General features: G+C 51.7%; 1 long non-coding RNA gene across 4 annotated transcripts; it reads left to right on the plus strand.

Annotated features, from left to right (window-relative positions):
- Positions 1–52: 52 nt before the first annotated feature.
- Positions 53–3,522, plus strand: LOC118526542 (uncharacterized). Of its 4 annotated transcripts, none has more exons than XR_013448641.1 (3): positions 53–193; positions 2,152–2,224; positions 2,886–3,522. It is a non-coding gene; the product is annotated as an uncharacterized LOC118526542 (long non-coding RNA). The 4 variants fall into 4 exon arrangements; XR_013448650.1 differs by having other exon boundaries at positions 2,155–2,224; XR_013448648.1 differs by lacking the exon at positions 53–193 and adding an exon at positions 200–814.
- The last annotated feature ends 20,809 nt before the right edge of the window (positions 3,523–24,331 follow it).

The raw sequence follows: 24,331 nt of genomic DNA on the forward strand, positions 1-24,331 counted from the left end.
CGTCGCGCGTCACGCGCCCCGCCCCGCCCCCAGCCCCGCCCCGGCCGCGCGGCGCTCTGCGGCCGCCCGCGCGCTCCCGGTCCGGGAGCCACCAGCCCCGCGCGGCCCGCGGTCCCCAGCCACTTCCCCTCCCCCCAGCACGGCCGTGGGCTTGCGGCGTCCGCGGGAGACGCTTCTGAAGCGCGGTCCCCAGGTGAGAACGTGAGACGGGCCTCGGGCCCTGCCCCAAGGCCTGAGATTGTCCCGAAGTCGGGGCCCAGGCGGGGGCCCTGGGGCCGCCCGGGTCAGGTCTGCCCTCCACCCCCACTCCCACCTCGAGCCCGGTACCGGCCGCTGTGTATCCCACTGAGAGCCGGAGAAAGTCGGGGACTTGCCTCAGGGAACGTATTGTTGGAGAAATACGGTATGGTCTTTCTGCTGAGCAATCACGGTGACCCCACGGGGAAAGTGCGCGCTCTCGGCGCTGCCTCCCCGGCCTCCCAGAAGGGCTGAGGGCGTTTGACCCCTGCCTCAAATCACTGACACCACGTGTCTGGGCCACCCTCCTGAAGACAGAGCAGTGCTCCACAGGCTACAAAGGCCGTGCCCAGGCTGCTGTAGTCCGCAGCAGTCCCGGGACGCATTGGCATTCCACTCAGAGGTGGGAAGAGGGAGGCTCAGAGTGACTTGCCCAAGAAGTACGAGTGAGCCGAGGGTGCCACGCACCCTGCTACGACGCCCTTTCCCCCACACTCCTGTGGGATCCTCAGCCAAGCATTTACAGATGAAGAAACGGACTCTGGGGGGCCGCGGTCCTCCCCTGGTCACTCAGCGGGTAAGGAGGGGGGGAGGTGAGGCAGAGCCTGTCTGTCTGCTCCAGGGCGGGCATCTTCCAGGCAACCCAGGGACACGTGGGCAGAGGTCCTTCTAAGGAGTTAACATCCTTTCCCTTCCTGGCCTGGGAGGTGGAGAGCATTTTCTCTGCTCCTCTCCCAGTACACTGCCAGAGCAGGAACGCGTGGCCAGGAGCTGTCTGGGCTCTCTGGAATGCTGTGGGTCTGGGCTCCTTTGTCCATGCCAGGGCTCGCCCCTGGATCATGTGGTCCTCCCTGTGCACCCAGTCAGGGCTAGGGATGCAGCGCCTGCTGCCACCGGGAGCCAAACCGCAGCTTGGCGGGCAGGTTTGGAGGACACTGGTGTTGAAGATGAAATGCGTCCTAGCAGCTTGGGCACATAGGTGATCAGAAACTGAAGAGCAGAGAGTGATAAATACTGTGTGACTTCTTTTCCGTGTGGAATCTTAAAAACTAAATCAAAACGTTCATAGAAAAAGAGATCAGAAAAAGAGATCAGGTCACCAGAGACAGAGGGTCGGGGGAGAGGAAATTGGAAAAGTGGTAGAAAGGGACAAACTTCCAAGTGTAAGATAAATAAGCCCTGGGGTCGTCAGGTACAACAGGACATTCAGCACTGCTGTGTGATATACAGGAAAGTTATTAAGAGAGTAGATCCCAAGAGTTCTCACCAGAAGGAATTTTTTTTTTCTTTTTTTACTTTTCCTTATATCTATATGAGGTGATGACTACTAACTAAACTTACTGTGGTAATTATTTCACAATACATGTGAGTCAAACCATTATGTTGTACACGCTAAACTCATACAGTGCTGCATGTCAATTGTGTCTCAATAAAACTGGGGGGGAAGAAAAACTGAAGGACAGCCAAGATGCTCCTGTTACAACCTGAGTCAGATCATGTCTCTCCTTGACTCAGAACATTCCAGTGGCGCCCAGCTATCACAGCCTGCAATGCCCTACTACATCCCTGACCATACTCTCTACTCCTTTCCCCTTGCTTACATCACTCCAGCCACACTGGCCTCCTTGCAGTCCCTCAAACATACCAGGCACAGTCCTACCCCAGGGCCCTTGAATGTGCTGTTCCCACTGCCTATACAGACTGTTTCCCCACCAATTACCTGGTTCCGTCCCCTCCTTCAGGGTTTTATTCAAATGTTATCTTCTCAGGGAGCCCTGCCTTAACCACCCAATATAACACGCTCCCTACTCTTTCCTATTTCCCTATCTTGTTTAACTTTTTTATTGGCATTTATTCCCTGCTAATGTGTTATACATTTTACATTTTATTTTGTTTGTTTTTGGTCTCCTCCAGTAGAATGCAAGCTCTACCAAAGCAGTGATTTCTGTCCATTTGTTCCCTTCATATCTCTAGCACCAAGCACACAGTAAGTGTTCAGTTGTTGAATTAATGAATTTCTGAAAGACTTAAAGCAAACAGGGTCAGCCTAAGAAGAATTAAACAGGACTGAGGAACCTACCCCAAATGAGTTAAGAAGTTGGTCATTAGAGAAATTAGACCAGTTTTCCCCTCAAAGAGACCCAGAACATCCCCAAGCTAGTTTCCAAGGACTGCCTTTGTACAGAGTGCCTCTCTGGTTCATTCTCCTCCTCCCTCCAGCACCTGGTTAACTCCTTTCATCCTTCAATATCAGCTCAGACTTAACTTTGTAGAGGACATAGTCCCATAAAAACCTTATTTCCCACCTCCAGGCTAGACCAGGTCTCACATGTCTGTCCTTCTTGGCATGGTGTTCAGAATGTAGTAGAGGCTCAGTAAATTTGTGTTGAGTAAATAAACAAACGAATGAGTGAATGGGGACACTGGCTGACTAAGTAACTGAATTCACCCCAGGCCATACCTCTCCCAGTGTAGTGGGGAGAATCTGTTACTGGAATTCCCTGCCAAGAAGAAAAGGAAGCCAGGTAGTGCTCTTCCAAACAGAGATGATAAAGAAAAAGAGACGTTTCTCTTCACACCAATGAAAACCTCTAACATACTTTCCCTCTAAATTAATTCCTTCCTTATTTCTACATCATCTTGCGTAGAAAAGGGCCTGAGTCCCTGGCGCCTGTCCAGCTCTGACTTGTTGCAAAGGCCCCAGCAACAGAAGAAGGGCAAGCTTTGGGCAAGTTAGTTTGCCTGTCAGAACCTCAGTTTGCTCATCTACAAAATGGGTGCCACCCTAATTGCCTCACAGGTTTATTGGAGGAGCAAATACAGTACTAGATGGAAAAAGGCGTTGGAGAAGTAGAGAGACTGGGAAGAGGCAGTTATCAGCCCTGGGCAATGCTGCGAAATGGGAACCCTGGCACACAGCCCCCAGGGCAGCAGGATGATGGCAGTGCTGAAGATCAATAAGCTCTACCAGGGCAGCAAGGAGCTCCACCTGGGGAGGAGGGAGCAGCGTTGCTGAGAAGCATGTGTCCAGGCCCCCTTGGAGAGGAGGCATTCCAGGGCGTGCTCAGCCAGAAGATGCAAGAAAGCCTACGAAACAGTGGCCACATTGTCGATGGAACCAAGGATGTGGATTCTCTGTCCCCTTACAGATTCAAGCCCAAGCCTCTTGGACTGACATCCAGGCCATTCATTTGAATAATTCTTTTTAAAAAATAACACCTGTGCATTGTTACAGTGTTCAAGCACCACAGAAAGGCATGAAATAAAAAGTAAAATTCCACTTGGCCTCAGTCTCACTCATCATTTCTGTTTTGGTTTTCATATGACCTAATTGTAAATAATATGCTTGTCTCTTTTGTGTTTATAATGGAAGCAAATGATGCCTGTGTGCTAGACATTCTGTGTTTGCCCCTCCAGATCCCTCTCTGCCCTTCTGCCCCTGCTCTGGGCCCCCAGAGGCTCATCTGCACAGGCCACCAACAGGGGCCTTTTGGTTTCCAAGAGGGTTTGGCAGGTGGAAGGCACTGGTAACAGATGAGGTTATGGGGACATGCAGTTGGATTTGTCCCCTGCGGGTCACTGGCAGGTAGCTGTGTCCTTCCAATGGGTGCAGCTCCTCTCAGGCAGCCCGGCAGAGCTTCCCGAAGCCCCTCCTCTCCTAACCTTTGCCCAGGACACCTCTGCCCCCTACTGCCCCCATCCTCGCCCAAAATCACTCCTCCTCAGGCCTGTTTGGGGGCAACCCTCCTTGCAGGATATCTCCAGGTTTTAGGTTAATAATATGGCAGCACTTGCATAGCACCTCACAGATGCTCACTTTATTTTGTCTTCACAACATCCCAGAGGTCAGCACTACAGATGAGGAAATGCTGCTCAGAGGGGGAGCGTGTCACCCAGGGAACCATATGCAGTGTCCAATGACACGATTACAGTGGGACCCACACACACTCCACCCACTCAGTCTGTCCGGCCCCTGGTGGGCTCCTGAGGTCTGGCTGAGGGACCTTGGGCACATGGCTGAGCCCACGGCAGGGCCCAGGACACCCACAGCCGGATGGCAGGGCCTGTCCTGAGCATGCTTGCGGGCCTCACCAATTCTGCCATTCTGCCCCACGGGCCCTATGTGTTGTCACAGAAGTCACATCCCTGAACCACAGCATCTGCAGCACTGGCCTCCCCCACCTCCCCTCAGCTCCAAATCTTCCCCAGACATCTCCCATTAAGCACCTCACAGATATCACAAAGCAAAAGCATCCCAAGGAAAACCCATCAAGCCTGCCCCTCTGCCCAGGCTGCTGTAACAACACAGGCCAGGCTTAAACAACAGACGTGATTTCCTCACAGTTCTGGAGGCCAAAAATCGGAGATCAAGGTGTTGGCAGGGTTGGTTCCTTCTAAGGATGGTGGTCTTCTCCCTGAGTCTTCACATGGTCGTCCCTCTGTGCATGTCTGGGGCCTAGTCTCCTCTTCTTAATAAGAACACCTGTCAGATTGAATTAGCATGCACCCCCCAATGACCTCATTTTACCCTAATTATCTCTTAAAGACCCTATCTCCAAATACAGTACATATTCTGAGGTACTGGGGGGTTAGGATTTCAACATATGAACTGGGGGGGTATAATAACATCCTAACCCCCCGGCGTGCCCCCCATCCCCAAACTTGCCTCACCCAGGGCAATGTCCAGCACCTCCCACCTAGTCATCTGCTGCCACTGTCCCCACTCCACCCCCTTCACTCTCCCGTGGCGGGATACAGATGGCCAGCCAGAGCTCCCCATGACTACAGTAAAAGACCCATGCCCTCACTTACCCTGGCATTCAAGACTCTGAGTGACACAACTCTTGCCAAGTGTCTACTTGCTCCCACTTGTCCCACCCGGAGGCAACACTTCCTCTTGGACAGCCCCACCTCGGTCAGAGCAAGGACTCTGGACTGACCGGTCTGGGATCAAATCTTGCTTCTGCCACCCCTGAGCTGTGTAACTTTATGAGAGTTGTTTCTCCTTTGCCACCATACCTATAATATGGGGACAACAGCAGGAGTGCCTCAGCCATGAAGGTGTCCTACTCCATCCCTCTTAAAGGGCTGCCATGGGGAGCCTTGCTGACTGACAGCCTCCAGCAACCCCACCTCTGGATCTGGTGCAGCTTCATGCAGAAGCAAGGATGTTAGTGCTGGAACCAGTCACTCCTACATGACCCCCAGCCTCCCCACAGGCAGTCTGAGCTCTGGGGCTCTCTACTGAGGTGGCCAAGTTGTCTCCAAGCTGCCCTGCAGTCTGGGGCTCTCCCTCTCCAGTCCTCCCTCCTTCCCCCTCTCGTTTCCCGGGTGCCAGCCCCAGACCTAGATCTAAGGCTCTCCTCACTGGATCCTGCTCCTCCCTCCTTCCCCTCATCCTCCACAGGCACTTCCCCACAAGCCTCTTACACGTCTAACCCCTTCTTGGCATCTGCTCTCAGAAGTTGAGAACTGGTACAGGTAGCTATCTCATAGGTTCTTCAAGGGTTAAATGGATTAATACACACAAAGACCTTAGAAAAGTGCCTGGAACAGAGTAAATATCTCTAACTCCCAACCTCCATGTAGTTCCCTTATGAGGGCCATTCTCAGGGACTTCATCCACCTTATCCATAGAAGATTCCTGTGTGTTCTTTTGTAGACCAAGCCTTCTTAAGTTTCTTGAGTGTTTTCTACTTCCTCTGACCACAGGGCCTTTGCACCCACTGCTGCCTTTGTTGGGAACACTCTTACCCCTCTTTCCTGTTAGCTCAGATGTTACTTCCCCAGAGAAACCTTCCTGACCTCCTTTATATGTTTTCCCTACACCGTGTACCTCTCTTTCAAAGCATTTTTCAAGGTTTATCCACTTATGTGTGTGTTCGTTTATTTCATGCTTGTCTCTCTGGAGCAAAGATAGCCAGTCCTCAAATATTCATCCATCCCTTCCCAGAACTCCCAGTTTTCAGCAGAGCACAGAATTGCCCCAAAGAAAGCTTGCATTCTGCAGCCTCCCTTGCAGCTGGCCAATGGGATGTGTGCAGAAGTGATGACTGTCCATTCTGAGCTCCCCTGTGAAGGGAAGGGGCGTGCCTCCTTCCATGTTCCCTTCCCTTCTCCCTGTTGGCTGGAATGCTGGTAGGCAGACAAAGGCAATGGACAAGGACAAGGTGAAGGAATACAGACCCAAACGGCCTCACCAGCGTGGGCTTTCAAGGACAGAAAACCAAAGTTAGTCCAGCTTGTTTAAGCTAATACTACTTTGGGTCTCTGTTAGGCAGACATTTCTCTACCTGTGGAACAGGAAGCTCTGTGAAGGCAGGGAACAGGTCCGTCGTGGTTATCACAACATCCTCCTGGCACCTAGAAGGTCCTTGATTAATGTATGATGAGCAAGTGATTGAGTTGGGGGCTGGACCCTTTCTTAGGCTCCTCAGTGACCCTCTGCAGCACCCACCTTGTGGAGTGAAGTTGGATAGAAATCTAGAGCAGCACTATCCACTAGAACTTTCCGTAATGGAGGAAATGCTCCATGTATCCCTGTTGCCCAATAAAGACATGTGACTGGTGGCCACCACCCTGGGCAGTGCACACCAGAGCTGTAAGGGAGTGTAGAGAGGATGTAGTGCAATGCCCCCCACCCCACCCCCCCACCCCCCCGCCATGGACTGGCTGGCAGTCTGCTGAAATCAGGTAGACATTTGTCGCAGCCCTGACACACGAGCCAGGCCAGCAGGTGGAGGAGGCCTTCGAACCCCTGCTCTTGGCCCCCTCAGTGAGGGTCACATTGAGGAGTCATGTCACGGTGGAAGCAGGGCCGATCACAGTGGCCAGCCCTCCCCTGTCATCCAATTCCTGCTGACGCCCACCACTACAGATGAGGGGATGAAGACCGTATCTGCCTCATAGTAAGAGGTCGCAAGCAGCCTGACCAGTCCCGGGCTGCTAATGAGGCGAGCAGAGACAGAGCTTGGAGTGACCATGTGCCAGGCCCTTGCTGGATACTTCACAGCTACGTGCTCTGAGACAGATGGAAGAGGGGAGGGTCTGCTGCATGCCCTGCACAGTGCTGTGACACAGACGACAGCCTGCACATCTTGACTCTTCCCATTTTGCAGAAAAGAAAGTTGAGGCCAGAGAGGTGGAGCAATTCACCCAAGGTCCACAGCAAACGCAGTGGCAAAGACAAAACAGAATTGAGACCTACCTCACCCTTTTTCTCTCTCCCAGACTGCTAAGCCTGGCTCCAGGATACCGTATGCATTTCTGCTTCATCCTGCCGCTCCTCTCGGCCAGCCCCACCACTCAGAGATGATCTCTCCGTAAGGAAACAGGATGGAGCCAGAACAGCTGGATGCCGCAGAGATGGGGCCCCATCTCAGACCTCACACCATCCTGCAGGCCCCTGCGATCAGCAGTACTAACCAGACCACCGAACCTCTTGGTGCTGCCTGTATACCAGAATGGGGAAGTATCATTGTCCAAGCTGGCTGCTGGCCCAGCAAGTCAGGAGAAAAGGAAGACTTCCTCTTGGGGACACCCTGCAACTCTGCACAGGGTACAACTTAATGGGCCCTTTGGTTGGAAAGAGCAGGAGCCCCCTGGGCAAAAGTCAAGTGGGCAAGGGGAGGGCAGGGAAGTGTGCGCGGCACTGTGCTAATCTCTTTAAACAAATGACTTTATTTAATCCCCATCACTCCCCTCCTTCCAGGTCCATTTTACAGATGGGGAGACAGAGGCATGGAGAGGTCCCTCACTAGAGATCGCACAGCCAGCAGGGGGTGGTGCCCAGCTTCCAACCCAGAAGAGAACAAGGTAATAGGAATTTGGGAGGTATCCTCAGCTTCCCGGAGAAGGCTTTGAGACCCTGGGATGGGGAGAAGGGTCTGGAGAGAGGGCCCCCTAACAAGGTGTGAGGTGGGAGCTTGTAGGGGTTAGGTTGGGGCATGGAGGCGCCCAGCAATTCCTGGGGCAGGAAACAGCTGAAGCACACCTCTGGTGTGACCCCTGGCATTGACCGCTTCAGTGTCTTCTGTCACTCGGTCCTTACTGTCCTTACACCTACACCTCTGGAAGATCCCACTGCATGCAGGCCTAGGGGAGCAAGGAACAAAGGTCATGGCTCTGGCGGTCCAAGTTGTGACCAACAGCCAAGTGGGCACAGGCCTGGGGTTGAGCCAAGCATGCCAGCCCACTGTGGGGGGAGGGTGGTCAGGACAAAGATGTGACGCTGGCTCAGAGACTCAAAATGGCAGTGTTGTAAATAAGAGAGGAGTCCGTCTTGTGCCCACACACCGTCCTGAGCTGCTGACTGCCAGGGCTGCTGCAGCAGGCATCTCAGGACCAGGGGCCCGGGCTCCTCCGCTGCCGGGCACCACCCTCTCCCACGTGACGACTCACAGCACATACAGGCTCCAGATCATGGGAAGGGGAAAGAAGAAGCGGGGGGCTTGCCCCTGCCCTTTAAGGCGACCACGCAGAGGGGACTACGGTCACTGGAGAAACCAAGGTTGGGGCGTGAGCTGCGTGGCCAAGTTTGGGTCTCTCTGCCAGTGGGGCTGGGAACCCAGACACCTGGAGTCCCGTCCTGTCTCTAACCAGCTGCAGAGATCAGAGCAAGTCACCACAATCTGTGGGTCCGTTTTTCCCTCTGTACCAAAAGTTTAGCCAAAATAACCTGGGAGGGGTCCTGAGAGGAGGACTCTGAACCCATAGTCTTCTGAGGCAGTTGAGCACAGCCTTGGGGAAGGAAAGGTGAAATCGGGCAGTGGGTAGTTCCCTCAACTGTGCTGTGAGGTGGGTGGCAAGCAATGCACCCCAGGCCATTGACACAGCCCCCAAGCTTCCAAGCTTTCTTGGAAAAGCTTCTACGGACTAGTGCTAGTACATCAGGTAACTTTTATTAAGTGCCTGTTGTATACCAGGCATGGAGCTAAGGACTAGCATTTATGAGTATTTTCTATATGCCAGGCACTATTTAAGTGCCTTACAACTTCTACTTCACTTACGCCATGCAACGTCTCTGTGATATAAGCCCTGTTGTTATCACCATGGGAATAGTGAACAAGAAACAAGAACCAACCACTATGAAAAAGGAGCACTCAGAGAACAAGAAAGAATGTTTGAAAATGTAATACTTAATAGTGTTCATGAAAACCCAACCAAGACCGAGTAGCAGAACATCCTGAGAACCAAACCAAAACAACAGATGGAAATTCTAAGAGAAGAATTCCATAGCCAAGGTTTCAATGGAAGGAATTGAATTCACATTTAGAAATGAAGACCAATCAAGATCACCTTCCAGTGAAATCTGGCCCCCCCTCACTCTGGCTGGCAGATGTTGGTGTTGATGGCTAACAGGGAGTTACTGAGTCATTCCCGCCTGGTTAAAGTCCTCAAGGTTTAATGTGTTTTTCAGGCCAACCTTGAGCCTGAGGTTCCCATCCCCTTTCTCCAGGGTGCCTGTCCTATTAGTCCAGGGCATCACTAGCTATCACCAGCAAGGAAACAGCAGTGGGGCTGGGAAGTGACCGCTGATCGGCACCCACTGGGCAGGCTCCACGGGTGGGGGGCAGTCTGTGCAAGGATCCTGGACTTAACATGAGGACACGGGTGCAGCGGGCTGGCACCACACCAGCCGGACACTAGCCACTTGCCAGATTCATGGGGAAATTCCTCATTTCAAAACACAATAAGGAAACTGGTGACCCAAGTGGGAAAAAGACATAAACAGAACATGCAAGTGGCCAGTGCACACACAGGGAAATTTCTAACCTCACAACTGATCAAAGAAACACAAATTAAAACAAGATACCCTTTTCATCCAACTGACAAGGACATTTTAAGTTTTAACACTGGTGTAAAGAGGTACATTTGCAGAAAGCAAGGCAACCTTGCAATATACACATCCCTTTTCGGTCTGTAAATCTACTTGTAGAAACTGATCACAAAGAAATGATCAGATCTGTAGGCAGATTTATATACAGGCTTGCTCTTTCCAGCATCGCTTACAACTGAGAAAACTTAGAAACCACTGAATGTCCAACCACAGGAGAGTGATAATGAACTACAGCCCATCTGTGCAGTGGAATATTATTTATCAATTTAAATCGGGCTTTCACAAGACTATTGATAAAAGTTAAAGAAAAGCGGATGCAAAATTTACATGGGAATTATTCTATATATGATTATGTAAAGAAAAACAGGCTTATAGAAAACATTAAAAATACATAGAGAAGTATTCACATCCATGATTTTTAAAAGTATTTACATTGAGTAATGGGATTACAAGAGATCTCTTTTTAGGGGCACCTGGGTGACTCAGATGGTTAAGCTTTTGGCTCAGGTCATGACCTCAGTACCATGATCTCTGTCCTGAGATAGAGCCCCACATTGGGCTCTAGGCTCAGTGATCTTTTTTTAGCATTCTATTTTTTACTTTTCCAGATTTTCTACAATGAACGTATACTACTTTTATAACCAGAAAAAAATAGGATCTGATTGTGCAGCTTCTTCATATGTTATTTTTTCATAGTTTTTGTATTCGTATAATAGTAAATGTTCTCACTGCCCCAAAATCAGAAAATACAGACAGGTATAAAAAAAATGTCATTCATAATCCCATCATTGTTAACATTTTCTTGCTTATTACAAAAATAGGAACACATCATATATACTATCTTACAGACTTTTTAAAAATTGTGGCTACAAAACCATAACATAAAATCGATTCTCCTAACCCTTTAAGTGTTTAGTTCTGCGGCATTAAGTAAATTCACACTGTTGTGCAGCCATCCCCCTGTCTCTTTCCAAAATTTCTCATCTCCCCAAACTGAAACTCCATCCCCATTAAACACAAACTCCTCAGTCCCCTCCCCCAGCCCCTGGCAGCCACCACCCTACTTTCTGTCTCTGTGAGTCTGGTGACTCTAGGGACCTCATGTGAGTGGAATCATGCAGGATTTGTTCTCTTGTGACTGGCTTCTTTCAGGAACCATAACTTCCTCAAGGTTGATCCATGTTGTAGCCTGTGACAGATTTTCCTTCCTTCTAAAGGCTGAACCATACTCCATCACATTTTGCTTATCCATTCATCCATCGATGGACATTGGGTTGCCTCTGGAGACTTTTTCAAACAGAACAATAGATTGTGTACTTCTTTTTGTACCAATAAGGATAGATTAATAGCGGTTACTTTTACAAGTTGCCTAGTACTCTATATTTATTTAGCAAAAAAAATTTTTTACAAATAATGCATCTTTATTTTTTATTGAAGTATAGTTGACACGTGTTATATGAGTTTCAGGTGTGCAAGACAGCGATCCTCCAATTTTTCATTATCATATACAAAACTGCAATACATCTTTGTGTACTTATCCTACTATTTCTTTTTTTTTAAGATTTTATGTATTTATTTGAGAGAGAGCTAGCGAGAGAGAGGAGAAGCAGGGGAGAGAGAGAAGTAGGGTCTCTGCTGAGCAGAGAGCCGACGTGGGGCTCGATCCCAGCCAGAGTCCTGAGATCATGACCTGAACTGAAGGCAGATGCTTAACCGACTGAGCCACACAGGGACCCCTATCCTACAATTTCTTAAAGATAAATTTGAAAAGTGAGATTTCTGAATGAAAGGGTATTTTTAGTTTTGATACCTTTTGACCGACTTGTCTTCCAAAAATTATATTAATCTAGATCCCCGCCATCAGTGAATCCCAATCCCCGTTTTCCATATTCTCGTCAGTACTGAGTATTAGCACTTTATAAAAAGTGACAAAATGTTGGGCAGTTTTTGCCAGTGTGGCAGGTTTTTAAAAAGTGCCATTGTTTGCATTTGTATCTCTTGGATTATTGGTGAAGTTGAATTTTTTCCTATGTTTATATCTTACTGGTGGTTTGTGTGTCTTTGTGAAGTGCCTATTTCTATCCTCCACTTCGTATGGTGATACTGATCTTTCTTTTCCTTGAATTTTGTGCACCATCGGCCAACCACGTTCTTGGAGTTACAAGATTTGTTTAGATTGATGTAACCAAATGCAGTTACAGATTCTAGAAGTCTTTGGTGTCATGTTTAGCAAATTCCTCTCTCCCAGGGTTCCATATGGCGTAGGTACATTTCATCCTGCTGCACATTGACACATCACCTTCTAGCACTGCCACAGTTCCATGTTCTCATTAGCTTCTTGAGGTCAGTTGGAACTTTCTCGGATGGGTGTGTGCTGAGACTAAAAATCAAGGCCGGCCATCCCTGGAGGCCTGTCCTTCCCGGCATGCTCTCCCTGCTTCAGCACTTTCTCCTGTCCTGTGCTGGCCTTTTACACAACCCCACCTTCAAGAAGAGAAAAACTCTCTCTGTGAGGCCAAGCGCCATTGCTCAGCTTTCCCAGAGGCATCTGCTTACACAGAAGAGGATTCAGAAGAAGCTACCAGGTGAGGGGGCCCAGACCGTGGCCTTTCAGGAACCACCACCGACATGTAATGGGTAGCCATCATGGGACAAGGAGATCCTTCTTCAGCTGGCCAGACTGGCGGGCACCCACTCTGCCCACAATTTGGAGTGATTTATTATCAGGGTCAAACTGCACACCAGTCTTTCAGTGGGCCGGCTGCAGAGCACATTGCCTCACTCAGTCCTCACAATAAGTAGTACTTCCCATCTTGATTTCTCAGCTGAGGGGCTGGGCTGCAAAGAGGTCTGGTGCCTGCAAATGGCAGAGGCAGGACGGAGGCTCTCCTGGTGCATGTCCTCGAGCTTTCTGCCACATGAAGGGACCTGTCCCCTGGAGCAGGGACCTGTAGGGCACTCCAGCTGTTAGATCAGGGCGGTGTTAGACCCTCCAGGCTGTCAGCACTGACATGCGCATGGCCCAGGGCAGGCAAGGGGCCGGAGGTCCAAGGCTCAAGGGCCCGCAGCCATCCTCACCTGCACCCACTCCTCTGAGGCCCAGCCACCACCCAGTGTGGTCAAACATGCAAGGCATCCTGGGATACGCTTCCCTGAAACCTCCCTGTTCTCAGCTACAGAAGCAGTTCATCCACTCATTCACTTGGCAGGCATTTATTGAGCACTTACTGAGTGCCTTGCACTGGGCTGGGGATACAGCAGTTAGCAAGAGGCAAGGGCCTACCTTCTGGGAGCTTCTCTTCTAGTGGGGATAAGCAAGGAGACAAGGAATGGACCTCATACCTACTCATGAGAATAAGTGCTGGGAACAGTTAATAAACCTCACCCAACAGCTTTTTATGTCCTCATGGAGATTCTAATGCACCCATGTCCCAGGATGGCGACAGACAGATGGAAGCTGCTTCAGGTGGGCCAACCTGAGAGGGCCTCTCTGAGGAGGTGACATTGGTGTGAGAAGGAATTCTTGGGAAGAACTAAGGGAAGGGCAATCCTGGCCAAAGGAACAGCAAATGCCAAGGCCCCTGGCGGGAAAGAGCCTGTGGGTTTGAGGCACTGACATGAAGCGGAGGCTGGGAGCCAGGGAGATGTGGGGATGAGGCCAAGGTGTGGAGAGGAGGTGAAGGAAGGCCGGTGATTCCAACATTTGGCACCACAACCCACAGAGAGACATCACCTTCTGGCTCAACCAGCTTGCATGTTACCAAAACAAAAGTCTCACACCATCACCTAACCCGGGCTCCCTGCAGTGAGCGCTGGTGTTTTGTACTCGGTCTACTCTGCCCTCATGTCATTAAACCGAGGAGAAAAAAGAAAGGAAAGAAATGCAACCCATGCAATTAACCTCCTGACCCACTAAGGGCCCACAACTGGCAATTTAACAGACACTATTGTCGATGGTAATAAAGATTTGTGTTTGTATTCTCAGAGCAATGGGAGTCCACTGAAGTGCTCAGGGGAGAGAGAGACTGGACCAGATTTAGGTTTTAAAAAGACTGTTCTGCTGTTGTATGCAAAAGGGAGTGTATGGGGCGTATCAGTCCACCAGTGTCCCCGAGGGACAAGACAATGCACTCAAACGGGTGATACTTGAATCAATGATAGGGCTCTTGACAGAGGTGGGGCAGGTGAGGGGCAGTGCAGCAAACAGTGACTCCCACCGAGGCCAGAAGGAGCCGGAGGACTGGAGTGGGAAGACAGGGGCCAGCAGCAGGTCAGAACCCTGGCGCCGGGGAAAGCTCCTTACCCCTCTCTGCTCCCGCCTCCCATTGCCTGCAGCGCCTCCTATTGGCCGAACCGCACAGGCGCCCCGGTGAGGTGCAAGGTCAGCCTCCAGGACTCCGCAGAGGGCAGAGAAGGGGGTGGCGAGTGGAGAGTGGCCACTGAGGAAGAGACAGATGGGAGTGGAGGAGCCCGGCGGGAGATGGTGCTGGCTCTGACCAAGTAGTGGCAGAGGAAATGCAAATGGCTTTAGGAATAAGGGTGGTGGAACCTCAGGACTAGCCAGGGATTGGATTGGGCTCCGGTAAGGAAAAGGTTTTGTTTCCTCTTTGAAGGCTCATGGAAAAACACAAATGAAAAACTGTGGTGGAGGGAACAGGGTGGGGTGGAGTGGAGAGAGAAGATGTCAAGGCACAAGGCCTGGAGCTGAGCCCTGCTCAACACAGGCGTTGAGGGCAGGGAGGACACTCAGAGTATCTGCCCGCTGGAGGGTGCAGGCCGCCACTGGTCAGAATGCCAAGGCAGAGCTGGCAGTGTGAGGTGCTTCCCTCTGTTACTGGCAGCCCAGGGCAGAGGCATGGCTGGGAGCAGGGGACCCCTGAGGGTCGGGACAGGGCAGCTCACCCCCTGTTAAATATTTTCCTTGCTGGTCCACCCATTCCAGGGCACCCTGGGTGTGTCACCACCTAGGTGTGTCATTTCGGTTAAGGGGGATCATGCTGGAATATTCTGAAGGTGAAGGCAAACAACAACGGCGGCAGAGCTCAGCCTGGGATGGCATTTGGGGTGGGGGTCCAACTCAACCCAGCGGGATGAAGGGAGATGTGTGACATTCCATTATCTCCGATTATATGCTCAGGGAAGGGGCATGTGCTCAGGGAAGGGGAGGGAAGGGGCAGGGACAGAGGCAGGCCTGCATGGCACATCTTCCCTCCACAGTCGTTTGCAGGCATCTTTATCCCTCTGTCCAGCTACAAGTTAGAACCCAGTCACGGGTCATGGGATCCTTTCAGTAAGGTGTAATCAGCATTGTTAAGAACAAAAGCCAAAGAAAAGGATACTATCAAAAGGGAAAGGAAAGAAAAGGTGTGCGTGGTAGCTACCAAGTGCAGGCTGTGTGCTGGGTGCTGAGGAGAAGGTAGCAGACAAGACCCACGTAGCTCACGCTCCAGGCACTTACATAAATACCTGTCAGGAAGGGAGCCTCCTTGTAATGTGGATGAAGAAAATCAGCCGTAGACGGAGGCAGGAGAAAAGGGGAGCAGGAGGTATAGTGATACTGCCATATCAAGACAGGCTTCCTTTGGGGCATTTACATGGAAGCACCCAGCCAGGCTCAGAGTCACACATGAGCATTGCTAGCCAAGAGCTCGGCACGTGCTAAGGCACTGAGGTGAGACAGACTGAGAGAAGGCCAGTGTGTACATAGCATGATGAGCACAGGTAGTGAAGCGGAGGTAAGCAGGCCAGCCGGAAAGACTTGCTTCCAGCCGAGGGCAGTGGGAAGTTGTGCAGGGCCCTTCCTATCCTGCCATCAGCCCTGGATCCAAGGTCCTGGGCTCACCTGGCCCAGGACTGCTGCATTCTCTCAGTCTGCTTCCCAGTGACTTAGGAGTGGGCTCTCCCTGGTTCAAAACAGAACGCACCATGTGCCCATCCTGAGCGGAGGCCCAAGTAGAGCGCTAGGGAATGGAAGTCTGGTACCGTGGATGAGAGCGTGCCCAGCGTGCCCACTGCTGGGACCATAGCCACCTATGTTTGTTTTCAGTGTAGCGGATTCTTCTATGTAATTTACGCTCACAGCAAATAAGCCAAAGGTAGAAAATGGTGTTCAGTGAAGATCCAGAGTCCCTCCTACTGCCACCCCCTCCCACAGCACCCTTCCCAGAGGCCACCCTGTGGCCATTTCTATGGGTACGTTCAGCAGAAAAGGATGGCCATCTTTAATATACAACGTGGATTCTAACACACACACACACATGTGCACGCATACACATGCTCCTTAATAATCTCCCTGAGGCTGCTCCATATGGACACAGGGGACATTCCCTGACATCTCAGACAGTTCCACTGTGCATATGACTCACCATTCACGGTCAGCCCCTCCTGTAGCATAATGGGCTGGGCAGGGTAAGGGGAGTAGGGGGGTCAGGTCAAGGGTATTTGTATTTTTTTAAAAGATTTTTTAATTTATTCTAGAGAGAGAAAGAGCATGAGGCGGGAGGGCCAGAGGGAGAGAATCCTCAAGCAAGACTCCCTGCTGAGTGTGGACCCCGACACAGGGCTCAATCCCAGGACCCTGAGATCACCACCAGAGCCAAAATCAACAGTTGGACACTCAACCAACCGAGCCACCCAGGTGCCCCAAGGGTATTTGCATTTTAAAAGTTGGATTAATATCTGCAAGGTATCTCATTGACTTTTGACAAGAGAATCAAAAAGGCAGGGGCTCCTGGATGGCTCGGTCTGTTAAACCTCCGACTCTTGATCTCGGCTCAGGTCTTGATCTCAGGGTCGTGAGTTCAAGCCCCACGCTGGGCTCCGTGCTGGCCACGGAGCCTACTTAAATTTAAAAAAGCGGGGGGGAAAGGCAGAATTGGGTTAACGGACTCCTAACCCTTTTGCCTACCATCAGCCCTGCCAGCTCCCATTCCTCTTGTGGGCCAGGGAGGGGGGATCACTGTCTCACCCCTACAGGGCCCGGCCTCTATATTTAGGGTAACTGGAGGCCTCTGCCAAGGCATCCAGTCTCCGAATCTTCTGGCATCTTCTTCTCCCACCTACCCCCACCCAACCTCAGGCCATCCTCCATCCTCAGGATCAAGGCCTCTTCAGCTGCCTGAAAATGGGTCTTTAGCTGGTCCTGGTCCTTGCTGGGGCTTTTTTCCATGCCTCTGGCCACTTCTTGCAAAAGCAAATGTTTCCCATACAGCACTGTGCGTGTAGCCAGGAAAATTCAGGGGCGAGAAGAGCTAGGGCCACAGAAGTGTGATTCAGATTGTGGTCTGGGCACATGGCAGTCAGGCAGTGTGGGGTCTGAGGTGCAGGCCTCCCCCTTCCATGCAAGGACACTCAAGAACATCCCCAGTTCCGTCAGCATTACTCATCCCTGCTGGGTGTCAGCTACTCTCTGGGCATTTGAGCCGTGTCAGCAAACACATAGGCAAAGATTTCTGTCCTCGAGGAGCTTGTAGTCTATTGGAGGAAGATAGAAAACAGACAGCAGAAAGACTCAGACAGAAAATGATAGAGAAGGTCAGAAGAGAGATATACTGTGGAGAAATAAGAAGTGGAGCCAAGTGATGTGTTCAGGCCGGAGATGCAGGCTGCAATGTGGAACAGGCCAGTAGGACCAGGGCTTGTTGAGAAAGTGACAGCAGTCTCGAAGGTGAAGGGAAGAGGAAACAGTGCCAAGGTCCTGAGGCAGCTGGCCTGGTGTAGTTGAGAAATCAAGGAGGCCAGTGTGGCCACAGCAACACGGGGAGAGTCAAAGGAGAGGGGTGAGGTTCGGTGAGGTAGAAGCCAGGAGACCACCTGGAGACTCTTTCTGTAAACTGGATAAGGATGTCTGAGGCCGAGCACCAGCCACGGTGTGAAGCCAGCAGGACTCTCAGTGGGACCAAGAGCTTAGCCCGGGCCAGGCTCTGTTCCAAGTGCTTTGCCAGTATTAATCCATTTAATGCTCACATGGCCTTATAGAGCAGCAGCACTCACGGTCCTGTTGGATAGATAAGGACACCGAGGCACAGAGAAGTAGAGGAACTCACCCCAGGTCACACAGCTCAAAGATGGCAGAGGCCAGATTTGAATTCAAGTCACCTGAAGCCAGAGCCCAGGCTCTCGAAGAGCCACATGTTTTGGACAAAAAAGTCACAACCCTCACCCTGAAGGAAGATGTTTGTAAAGAAAATAGAACACTGAGCCCTTGTCAGAGAGGTGAGCCAGCAGATGGGCAAGAGGTCAGGCTTGGGTCTGACCCCAGGCAGTCCCACCTGCACCCTCACTGGAGGTGGAAACACAAGCAAGGCCCTCGACTTCCCCGAATCGCCGTCCCACCTTGTGAGGAATGGGAGCCGTGACGATAGTTACCTGGCACAGAGCATGGCTCGATGAGGGGGTGGAAGCGTTGTCATCCACTGGGGGTGGCACCGGCTGCCCACCAGAGCAGGCAGGCAGGGCTGGACAGGGGACCAGAGGTACGGGGAGCCTGGCTCCCAGGGCCTGGGAGGAGCCGTTGACAGACAGGAGCCAAGAGCAGTGGTCACCAGAAGGATGCTGGGTCACACAGTGGGGCCTGCATTAAGGGCGTCTAGGGGATACTGACAACTGCGGAAGGCAGAACGATGTAGGGGGCGAGGCCCCAGACACACAGACCTGCCAGTTGTGTGGCCTTCACATGTCTGGCCCTGTCTGGGCCTCAGTTTCCTCACCTGTGAAATAGAGAAGGAAAACGCCATCGCCAAGAGAAGCCCTCTTGGCCCAGGGGCAGCGGGCTGAGACAGAACCACAGCTGCAGGCCACAGAAGCTCCCTGTTGGGAGGCGGCTCAAGCTGGTCATAAAACCCTTTTGTCTAATTCTTCCCCCTGGAGGGTTTCTGTCACTCGGGACTGTTTCTCAGGAGTACATTTTGAAGCTCATAAGTCTTTTAAGTAATTTCTATTTTCAGCCGGGAAGCTCCTGGGGGCTTGGCATGGTTCTGCAATTACATACACATGTCCCGGCTGTATGTGGCCGCTGAGTTTTCAGGTTCGTCTAGTTTAGTTTATTAGTGGGTAGACTCTAATCCGCATGGGCTTCCGTCCTGCCTTGCTTCTTCCTCTGCTCCAGGCCGTTGCCTTGTGCATCACAGCTATGTGTCTTGCCCTGAAGAGGAGCTCTGCTGTTCGTGCACGGGTCGCCAAGCTTCTGACTCCTGCCTTCTGGAGGCTTGTCAAGTACTCTCCCATGTCCACAGATCCCATCGCTGTTCCAGTATTACGGCTTGGTTGTGTAGATTTTTCTTTTCTTTTCATCCTCCTTGCCCACGGGCCATGGATTTGAGGCCTTCTTGATCTCATCAGCAATGAAGTCAGCCATTTTCTTATACTCCTGTGTCAAGCAGCCTATTTATTCTGAGGGGAGGAACTTTTTTCTTTCCCTCTCATCAAAATTCAACAAACCTTCAGAATCATACTATGCCCTGGGATCGGCCTTTTCCCGGTGACTCCATCTGTGTGTGTGGCTTGTATTCCATCTTTTTGCCAGTGACTTTCAAATTTCTATCTCCTGCTGGGATCTCTCCCCTGAATTCCAGTCTTTGAATCCAGTCACCTGTCTGCATCTCCACGTGAGTGTCTCTGAGACACCACCAGCCCTCGGTTATTCCTCTCCCTGACCCCAGCAGGCTCACCCCCAGTATTTGTGGAACTCGGGGTGAGAGGGAAATGGAGGCACCATCCACCTGCTTCTCCTCCCTTCCTGGCTCCATCCCGAGTCTCAGGGTCTAGCGCGCTCATGCATGCATGGACACCGGGGCCCAAGCTCTGTCCACACCCACGCCCGCCTCCACAAACAGCACCCTTCCCCTCCTAGGCCTACCGGGCCTGTGATGCAGTGTCCCTTTGGGAGGGTCGGGCCTGGGAGCAGGCTCCAAGTCATCTGGGCAGGGAACTCTGGGGTCCAGATCCTGAAAGGTCACCCCCAACACCCTCTTCCTGGCCCCACGGCTGACCATTACTTAGTCCTGTAGATTCTCTTTCTGCCTCTCCATCCCCAGCCCCTGGGGCTTTGTCCATACCACCTGCCTCTCATCCACAAGGCCTCTTCCCACATCTACTCTTGTCTGCTCCAATCCATCCCCACTTTGGAAAGATGTGCATGAGAGTAAGTCCCTAGTTAAGCGGTTTCCCCTTGCACAACACAGACTCTGCCCCCTGCAGCCACCCCACACCCTTCCTCGCTCTCGAGTCCAGCCCACCGACCACAGCAGGTACAACGACATCCCTCCAGGTCCTCCTGTCGGACATGGAGTGCTTCTTTATCCTTCGAGTCTGGGCTGGGCTGCTACTCACCCTGTTCCACAGAAAGTGGCAGCAGTGAGGTTGTGCTGCTCTGAGCCTGGGCGTCCTAGGCCTTGCAGTTTGCACTCACACCCCTGCCCAGCTGCCATGGGACAGGCCCAAGCTAGCCCACAGGGGAGCAGTGGAGAGCCCTCTCTCACCCAGGGCCCCCGAGGCCCCCGGCTCCAACAACCTGCCCACTGACCTCAGACACAGGAGTGAGCCCAGCCAAGTGCAGGTGGAGGACCACTCAGCAGAGCCCAGCCCAAGCTGCTGATCCACAGAATCACCAGCAAAATCAGAGGCTGTGGTTTTAAGTACTACATTTTAGGGTGGTTTGTTACAGAGCAAAAGCTGACTGACACTTCAGGGTAGTTCCTGGAGCTCCCCAGGGCCTTCCTGACCTCTCACACGGGCCACTTGGTCAGGCTTGGGTCTTGCTTCACCCTGGTCTCTCTAGTCTCTCACATGGGCCACTGCCCCTCTGGGTCTTGCTTCACCCTGACCTGCCACCTGGGCTCCTTCTCGGCCTTTCAACTTGGTCTTAAACAACTGTTCTGTAAGAAGGGTGCTTGGACTGTCCTGCCCTCCGTGTAAGCTCCCGGGTGTCCCCGTCCCTGCTCCTCTGATCCTCCCGGTGTGTCATCCCTGTCACGTCTCTGCCCTCCTCCTCCCAGCCTCATCCTCTCCAGCTCGCACTGGCCTGCCTCCCGGTGGAGTGGAGGGGCCTCCCTCTGGTGCTTCTCCTGTCCCACGAAGCCCTTTGCTTACTCCCTGCACCCATCTTCACCTGATCCACATCTCTCTGCTCTGAGGGGCCGTGCGCTCCATGGTGACAGAGACCACTACAGACTTCCAGCTCCTACCATGTGTCCGGCACATAGCAAGAGCTCAATAAATGTTTGCTGAGAGAATAAATGACTGAACAAATGATTCCCATCTGAGTCAGCTTTCTCTCCCGCACTGCTGAAAGCAGTAAATATGAGCTCAGGGGGGGAATGCAGGGACGAGCTGCAGTGCGGCTGAGTGCCGGGCCAGCCCAGGTGGGGAGTGAGAACTCCTCCATCACCCAGAGGTCACTCACCAGGTGCTCAGGCCAAAATCAGGTCCTCCCTGGCTTCTCTGTCTCATGACCAGCATCCAGCAACGTGCTCACAGTGTATCCAGGACCCTACCCCTCTATCTCTTCCCAATGCAGCAGCCACAAGGACTCTCCTAAAGCATGAGTCAGCACACATCTTCCTCTGTCCAGAGCCCACCAACGGCTTCCCACTTCACCTAGGGAGGTGAAAGCCCAGGCAATGAGCTGCAAGGCCCTGCCGCCACCATCCCCCTTGCTTGCTCTGCACCCTAAGCACTGCCCGTCCTCCATCCACTCCTCCATCCTGCTCCCCCTCAGGGTTTGCCCACACTGGCCCTCTCCTGGACTCAGGTCTCCCAGGAACAGGTTGACTCATGCCAGCACCGTCTCCAGGTCGCTGTGCCAAAGTCCCCTTTCCTGGAAGGCCCCCCGAGGACCACTCGGTACAAAGTAACAAATCCCCACCTCCACCAGCCCTCCCCAGTCCCCTCACCAGGGTTTTTCCTCGCCATTGTCTCTTCTCCTTGTGGCCGGCTGCCTGTTGGGCTGCTTATGCATTGTCTCTCTTTCTCCATGAGAAGGTTAGCTCTTTGAGGGGAGGGATTTTCGCTTCTTTTGTTCTTTGCTGTGTTCCCATCGTGCCTGGCGGTGATGAATGCTCAGTAAGTTTTTCTTGAATGATTGAAGGAATAATGTCGCACTACTCAGTCTGGGGCCACCCCCAGGGGTCATTCCAAGGCCTCATCTCAACCCTCAGCCCAAGCACCAGCACCTGCCTGGCTCCAACCCACCGCCTACAACCAGGGCAGAGAAGGCCCCGGCTGTCAGCAGCTCATGCCTGCGTGCTCCCGGACGGCGGGGGGTTTCCTGTGCCCGTATGCCCCGTTCTGGCTTCACCAGGGCTCCTTTCACAGCAGCCACACTCTTCCCTAAGGGGACCTCCCCCTTCTGCTTCATCTGTGGCAGGAGTGACTGTGGGGAATGATGGCCTTTCTGGCTGTTGCTAAGCTGCCCTGGTTCCAGAGCCCAGAATCTCTGCCTGCTGCCCATGTCGGAACCCTGCCTCCTGAAGTCTTAGGAGCGTGGCTCTCTAGCCCAGTTCAACAGACCTTTCCTAAATTCCTGCTCCAGTCCACGCTTAGGAGGGAAGAGCTCTGCTTGCTTATGGCCCCCCCGGGGTGCCAGACTTGGAGTGGACGGAGGGAGGCACGTACTGGGCCGCCGCACTGCAGGGGGGCCAGCACGGGCAACAGTGTTGCAGCACATTGCTCTCCAACTTCTTGTCACCTCCTCGTCACTAGCAAAATCTGGTCCAACTTCCTCAGAGAAGCAGACTTACCCCTGGGCCTTCTACTCTTTGGTAGGGCAATGTGCTGCCGAGTCTGAGTACACTGCTGTAAACAGGAACAAATGTCAAAGCACTGGGGGTTGTGTGGGTTACTCACTCTCTCTTCCATGAACTTTAAAACTTTTTAAATTGAATTGACTGTATTATGATCTCCTTAGGTGCAGGGAATAGCCTGCTCACCTTCACATCCCCAGGGCCTGCTTAGCCAGGAGCTGGCATACAGAAAGGAATTCTGGTTGCATTGGATACATAACAAATACCCCAAAACTTAGTGGCTTAAAACAATGACCACATTTATTTTGCTCAGAAATCTTCAATTTGAGTAGGCCTTGGTGGGGATAGTATACTTCTGCTCCACTTGGCATCAGCTGGGGTGATTCAAAGTCTGGGGGCTGAAATGATCTGAAAGATTACTCGTCATATTGCTGGGAATTGATGCAAATTCTTGGCTGAAGTCTTAGCTGAAGTCTTAGCTGGCTACCAGCCTGGACACCCACACATGCCTTCTCCATGTGGCCAGGACTTCCTCAGCACATGGGCGTTGGTTTCCAGGGCTGAGCATCCTGAAAAGAGAGCCAGGAAGAAACCCTATCATCTTTTATGATGGAACCTGGAAAATCATACAGGCTTACTCCGGCCAGATTTGTCAAGGCAGCTACGCAGTCTCCCAGGCTCAGGGGGTAAGAAATGGTGTCTGTATCCTGATAGACAGTTGCCAGGTTCTAGAAGTGCATGTGGGACTAGACATATTGCTCTGGCTATTTTGGGGAAATATTATCTGTCGCAAGGGGCTACAAAATGCCTTCAGCATCCCAGAAGGAAAAAATCATTCCCACCTAGAATTCTGTACCCAGCAAAACTATCGATCAGGTGAATGTCTGGAAATTCTCAAAAGTTTACATCCTGTGACTTTCTCTCAGAGAGTGTTTGTCCATTAGGAAATGATACTTAGAGTGCAAAGGGTTTGTGATCATGACATATAGAATGGAACAGATGACAGAAAGATCGATTGAATAAAATAGAGCCTGAACACGGGCCTATGTGCAAACAGATACTATCTGGCCATGATAACAGTGCAGATCAGACTGGCAGAAATTTAAAAGCCTGATAATACAGAGTGTTGGCAAGGAAACACATCAAAAGGAACTTAAATTCCCTGTTCACGGAGTGTAAATTGGTGCGACCACTTTGGAAAACAATTTGGTATTACCCAGGAAAATGGAACAAATGCATGTCTTCTGACCCAGCAATTCTACTCCTCAGTGTGCACCCAAGAAAAACTCCTATCTGTGCATCAAGAGACATAGACCAAATTGGTTTTAGAAGCATTGTTTGTAAAATAAAAAAACCGGACACAGCCCAATGTCCACAACAGTAAAATAGATCAACTGCATTATATTCTTACAATGGAATGCTTACTGTGTACCCATGAAAATGAATGGGCCACATGCATGTGAGCCAAGATGGACGAATCTCCCAGTGCTGAGCAAAAAAGCAAGTCCTCAAAGAA

The sequence above is a fragment of the Halichoerus grypus genome, chromosome 1, assembly GCF_964656455.1.
Source record: "Halichoerus grypus chromosome 1, mHalGry1.hap1.1, whole genome shotgun sequence".
Taxonomy (NCBI): domain Eukaryota; kingdom Metazoa; phylum Chordata; class Mammalia; order Carnivora; family Phocidae; genus Halichoerus; species Halichoerus grypus.